This window comes from Cucumis melo, chromosome 8, assembly GCF_025177605.1.
Source record: "Cucumis melo cultivar AY chromosome 8, USDA_Cmelo_AY_1.0, whole genome shotgun sequence".
Taxonomy (NCBI): domain Eukaryota; kingdom Viridiplantae; phylum Streptophyta; class Magnoliopsida; order Cucurbitales; family Cucurbitaceae; genus Cucumis; species Cucumis melo.
The window spans coordinates 11,553,704-11,561,027 of record NC_066864.1 but is presented as its reverse complement, the minus strand read 5'-3'; positions in this window follow the sequence as shown (position 1 = coordinate 11,561,027).

Here is a 7,324-nt window from a genome sequence, read left to right as displayed (position 1 = left end):
AAAAGAAAAAAAAAAAAAGAGGGAGGAGAGAAGTTTTTTTTCATACCTTTGTTCTGCTTGATGAGAAAAAAATGGTCAACATATGCGTCATTTATAAGCCTAACAAGTCCAATTCCTAAGAGGACTTGGAATGATTAAATAATAAAATAATATTAAAATTGAATTATTTTATGTTATTTTATTTAGGGAACAAAATCTCAGATTTCACTTTGAGATATTTAAACATATTTTAATAATTTAATTTTTTTTTTAAAAATTCAATTATCTTATCTTATTTTATTTTGGAATAAAATCTTGATTTTCACTTTTGAGATATTTAAACACATTTTAATATTTTAATTTTTTTTTAAATAAAATTAAAATTCAATTATCTTATGTTATTTTATGTTGGAATAAAATCTCGAATTCCACTTTTTGATAATTAAGCATATTTAAATATTTCAAAATTTAGATTTTACCCCTATTTTTATCTCAAATTTAAATTGGAGTCATAAATCTAACTTTATCCTAAGATTGAGATCTCGTATTTATCTGAAAATTAAATTTAGTCATTTTATCTTAAAATTAAAATTGGTCATTCCAAATTCTTGTGCATCTAATGACAAATTAGGATATTCTAAAAACCACATCTTTGTCTCAAATTAAAATATGGTTCCAAATTTTATCAAAAAAAAAAAATCATCAAATTTTTATCCTCAAATCAAAGTAAGTTGAGGATAAAACCTTAGACTTTTCTCAAATGAAGAATTGACCATATTCCAAACATTTATTTCAAATTTAAATCAAACTCATGTATTAGATTCATAGTTTGATTAATTTGATATGTCGAATTGAGCAAAAAAAAAAAGCTCGTATTTGGACTTTAAATTTATCTTTTCGAGATTCACCCATCCATACACTACATAAATCTTGAAAGGGGGCATTTGTTGAATAAGAAATTTTGGTACAAATTACAAATTGCCACGTCATTTACTAAAATAATTGTATTTGAGATTAACTAAAAATTGACATGTGTCCCAAATTAAATTTAAAGACAAATTGGACAATTCTAATGATGTCACATGTCTTTATCATGACAATTGGATTAAATTAATTATTTTGGTTCAATTAAATATTATTTACTTAGGCTAAAAGTCAATTGAGTCAAAAAATGAGCTTAATTTAACCCAAAATTAAATATAACCTAAATCCATGTGATTGAGCCCATGGGTATGGTCCATAAACCAGACCAGGCCCAAGTCCATAAAAACCCACCAGGGAACTTTATAAATAGAGGAATTCTCTTCATTTGTGGAGAGAAAAATTTTCTTGGACTCCAAAACTTCCAAAGAGAATTCTCCCAAGAGCTAGAAGACTCTCCAACTACTGAAGTCAACCACTCTCGAAGATTGAAGCTCCTTTGAAAATCCAAGCTTTCTTCTAAGACTCCAACTTCAAGAACATCACTTGTTTTGCTTTCTTAAATCAAGCATAAGCATCCAGCCGAGAAAGAATCAAATGATCAAATTCTAGAGATCGAACCACATCGCAACAAATCAACATAAATACAACATCAACACAAGTTCAACTCCACGAACCAAATTTCTCCGGAAATCTCGTGTGAACAATAGGTTTTTCTTCTTCTGTTTCAAGCGATGAAGTTATAAGAGACATCTCTTATTATTCTGATTTGAAGGAAAAAAAGTTTATTTGAAAGTAAAGAAGTGCTTTCAAAGTGTTTTTGCATAATAACAGCGAAGAACAACTTTCAATTTGGGACTACAATATCAAATTTGAGGTTATCTTGAATTTAGATGTCTACAAGAAGGCTGCAAATGGTATGTAAGGGAATCTTGTTATAAGAAGAGTGAGCTACGAAAATAGACTTCTGACCATGATTGTTCATTGAGTACTGCCCAAAGTTCTCATATGCAAGCTTCTTCAACAGTAATTAGCAATTGTTAGGTAGATGATTTTAGATTCATGACTACTAATCTCTCCATTCCAAAAGAGATTGTGCATAAGGCTCGTACAAATCTTGGAGTTATATAAGTTACCAGAAAACTTGGAGGGCAAAAGAACATATGGTAAAGATATTACATGGTGACACAGTTGAATCGTATGCATTGATTCCAAGATTCTTTGATAAATTGGTTGAATCTAACACATGTATGATCAGTTTTGTATATCAAATTTAAATTGATTTGTAGATAGATGTGGATAGACTAATATCACAATCTATCTAAATAGACAAATATTGGCATCTTTCATATTCTTTCTGTTTTTTTTTTTGTACTGATAGAAATATGTTTTTAATTATTATAGGTACATGCACTGTTTTAGAAATGGATGATAGTGGTCATTTTAAGTTTTACTTTATGGCTTTTAGTGCATCAATTTAGGGGTGGAGATATTGTAGACCTATTATTTCTGTTGATGGGATATTTTTGAAGTGTAAGTTTGGTGGCATCCTATTAACAGCCTCATCACAAGATGGTAACAATTAAATCTTCTCTCTTGCTTTTGCCATTGTAGATTCTGAAAATGATGTATCATGGACATGGTTTTTAGAGAAGATATGAGGTAGTTTTTTAGAGCGGGATAATGTAGTCATTGCTTTTTTATAGGCATCTTAGCATCCCCAAAGGAGTTTTAAGAGTGTTTCCCGATGTTGAGTACTGTGTGTGCACAAAACATCTTTTAAGTAACTTGAAACTTCATTTTAAGGATCCACTACTTGATAAGTATTTCTTTAGTTGTGCTTATGCCTAAACTTTTGAAGAATTTGAGTACCACATGAGATGCATGGAGTCTGTTTGTTCAAATATTAGAGACTATCTTAGTAGTGTTGGTTTTGAGAAGTGGTGTCGGACATATTCACATAGACGAAGGTATAGAATGATGACATCAAATTTTGCAGAAAGTGTAAATTCAATGTTTAAAGATCTTAGAGAACTATATGTGGCTACGATGTTTTGTTCAATTAGGGATGTACTGCAAAAGTGGTTTTATGATGAAGTAAAGTTGCTTCTACAATGAAGAGTCATTTGACTTCTTGGGCTGGGAATGTTATGCATTTAGAACATGAAAAGTCGAGAAGATTATTGGTAAGATTTTTTTTTTTTATCTTGGACAGTTAGAGATAGATTACTAACTTTGTCTATCCAATAGATAAAGATAAAAATTTGTCTGTTCCTGTCTCAGACAGGCACTGATAGATTGACATCTATATATATCTGATGTATAGAGAAATTGAAATCTATTTCTTCTTAATTTATTAGTTGTCCTTATTTGTGTTATGTATTAGGTTAATCCAATAAGTACGACTGAATACCAAGTAACAGATGAAAATCAACAATTTATTATGAAGTTAAACGTGGGATGTTGTAGTTGTCGAGTATGGGATGTTGAAGAAATTCCTTGTGCACATGCTCTTGCTGTTCTACGAATGCTTAATTTAGATACCTATTCTTTTGTATCTGAGTTTTATTATAGAGAAACACTATCAGCAACATACAATGGTTGTATTCAACCTATTAGATCTCATTTTTATTGGAGAGTTATAGATTCTGTCATGAAAATATTACCTCCAGTCTTTAAACAGCAGGCTGAAAGACCAAGAAAACATAAAGAATTCCATCTGTTGGCGAATTTAGTAGGTCAACCAGATGTTCCAATTGTAATCGTAAAGAACATAATAGTAGGACTTGTAAGCAAGGCAAGGTTTGAACAATTAATGAAAATGTGCACTCTCTCTCTCTTTCATTATTATATATACACGTTTGATATTAAATTTGATGGAGAGTTGATATTGTTTAAACATTAGATATATAAACGATTGCTTACTATTGTTTATGTGTATTAAAAAGATCATTTAGACTTTACTAAACGATTGCTTAAAGATATATGCACGATCTCTTACATTAGTGTGATACATATAAACGATCGCTTAATAATCTTACATGAACGTTAGGAAATCACTTAATATTCTTTAGATATTAGTGTGGTTTATAAAGGATCACTTAATATTGTTTATGTGTATTAAGAAGATGGTTTAAACTTTACTAAATGATAGCTTAAATATATATGTACGATGAACATTTTTCTACATGAATATTATTATATCTTTATACAATTGTTTTGTGATATCTATCTAAACGAATACAAACATTCAGTCAAAAGTACAAGAACCAAATATACATTTATTTACCAAAAGTATTTATTTGTCCAAAGTTCCAGTACGTACTATTGTCTAAACAGTTTCATGTTTTCCACAGTTAGACAATCATGGTCAGCATTTGTTACAAGGCATTCAATAAATTTTGAACAAAAAATGCCACAATCTAATGAACATCCTTTTTGTAATGTGGTATTCGATCTTATTACTGGCCAAGGACTATATTTGAAACGTTTTGAATGGAGATTTATTCCAGTTGCAATTGTGAGTGAGGGGATGCATCGTGCAGGCATTTCAAGAGCTTCATCAACAAGTTTTTTCTCAACGTATTTTGGCATTGAGTTGAACACGTAGATCTTGCATTTCCTCATATCAGGTGCAATAGTCAACCAGTGTTCTCTTATGTTGATCCAGCCAATCACGTAGTTGACATCTCCCCACCCTTCTTTATCTTAGAAATCACCAAGAGCTGTATTAAAATAGTATTCCAAATCTAATTCTGTCCATAGCATTAAGTGTGATATTGTATTTGTCCATTTAGCTTTCTTATTGTCTGCTGTCAGCACATGAGTATCAAAAAGTCGTTGCCAAACTATGCAGTGTTGTTTATTGATTCTAGTCTTGAAGAACAAGTAAAAAATTTAGTCAAAATATAATTATGCAATTTAACTTCTGTAGAAAAAAATAAAGAATAACAACTTACTATAAACGTCGAATCTATTACTCTAAAAGTATACTTGTAAAGTTACTTGATATGCAACATTTTTTTTTTTTGCAAATGGAACAATAGCAAATCCATGGTCTACAAAAAAAATTAAATGATCGTTTAGTAAATAGAAACGATAGTTTAAACGATCGTTTAGTAAATACAAGTGATCGTTTACAACATTCTTTTCCTTACTAAACGATCAGGTAATATATATATAAACGATCATTTAGTGAATATAAGTGATAGTTTAAGTGATCGTTTTGTAAATACAAGTGATCGTTTACAACATTCTTTTCCTTACTAAGCGATCATGTAATATATATAAACGATCGTTTGGTTAGATAAAGTATATTGTAATCGATCATGTAGTTTTATATATAAAATAAAATTTGGAAAGAGTACTTACATCTCCTAGTATCCCTGTGTTTTCTTTATGCTTTTTGAAAAATTCTTTCTTTTTGGTTGTGGACACTACTTTCCTTTCTTCATGAGTTTTTTTTTTTTTATCTTTTCCAAGATAAGTATGTCATCCATAATTTTGGATCCACTTGCCACATGGGATCATATCTATCTACATCTCTGATTACGACATCTGGGACAGGTATTGTAGGTTCTGATATGTTCTCATTAGATGTTGTGGGTGGATTAACTTGTTGATCTTGACCAGACACCTTTTTATTTGCTATTTTACGTAGCTTCCTTCTCTTCATTAGTTTTTGTTGTTCATTTATTTCCTATAATGCACAATGTCGTTAACTAAGAAAAAAAATAAAAAAACAATAATAATTGATGCAAAGTACTTCAGAGTTCTTTTATACATACCAATATAGATTCTAAATCAATTGTAGAACTTTCTTTCTCCGTTACTGGTTCATTTTCAACCAAAGTAACTGCTTCATCATTTTTTTGAATCTCAACCTGTTGTTTTGGTATTTCCTGTAATGTATGATATTAGACAAGTAACAAACTATTAATTTAAAGGACTACACATTTTGTTATGTATACATACCAATTGAGATTCTATTTTTCTAGCCGAAATAGATTGCTGCACATTTCCAATTGTTTGATCCTCAGTTACTTGTTTATTTTCTTTTTCTATCTCAACCAAAGTAACTGCTTGATCATTTTTTTTGTATTTTCTACAATGCATAATATTAGATAAGAAACAAACTCTTAGTTTAAAGGACTACACAGTTGTTATGTATACATACCGGTTGACATTCTTCATTTATAATTGAAATTGATAGTGGCACTTCATGAATTTGTACAGTTTGATCCAATGGAGTCATTGCAAGTTGTTTGAGAGTACTACTTGATAATGACAGTATCTCACAAAGTGCAAGAGGTTGGCTTATAAGTGGAAGGGTAGTAATCATTTCTGGCAGGTCTTTTTCTTTCTAACTCTAACCATTTATATTATTCGATAAATGTCTTATAGTCAATAGCAAGTATGCATCCCTGCCGTCTATGCTAATATCACTACCTAATTCCTCTAGATGTTCTCTAAACAAAATGAGAAAAAAATGAGAAGAAGAAAAAATATAGTTACTTATTTAGAATGTAAGTAATTTTCAACAATATAAAGCAATAAACAATGAATGAAATGTTAACCTTTGGGTTTCCACTTGATGTTTAGTATGTTGTTCTTCAGTATGTTGTTCTTCAACATATGGTTAGTCATTGTCATTCTGATGAGTATGATCATTCCCTTGATTTTGATTTTGATTCTAATAAACAAATAAAAATGAATTGTTAAACGATCGTGTATATAAAAGTAAAAGATGATGTATCCTATCTAAACGATCATGTAATTTTGATAAACGATGTTGAAATTTGATAGACGATCGAATATTTTAGTTAAACGATCATTTATTTAAACAACTGATAAACAAAATACTTTATGAAAGCAAAGTTTACCTTGACCAATCTCTCCAGCATCTGCTTCATTTCAGACAGCTCCAATGATTGCGTTTTAATTGTGTCATCCATCCTAGAGACTATAGAAGTCAGTTTGGATAAATCCTTACGAACTTCTTTTATTTCATTCTTCAATTTTTGTAGGATTTCGAATGACTTTGTTGTTCTTTGACATTGGACTTCTTTGATGTGCAACGTTTCTTGTTGGTGATTGGATGCATCTCAGACTGATCAACCACTGTTTGTCTTTGTTTCCTTCGTGGTGACAGTTGTGGAGATGAGTCTGATTGCTCCAATGATTGATTGTTCATTACATCATCAAGAGTATTGGTATCACTGTTGTTAATATCTGGAATGGATTCATCGTCCTCCATTTCCATGTTATCATCCTCTCAATTCGACTCTCCATCAAAGCTTTCTCTTAGGTTGATAGCTTCAGTTTAGGTTTAGCAACAGTCTACAATGTTACAATCAAAGAATTGTTAATATAAACGGTCGTTTATAAAATAATATGATGCTACATATGGTATTCAATATAAACG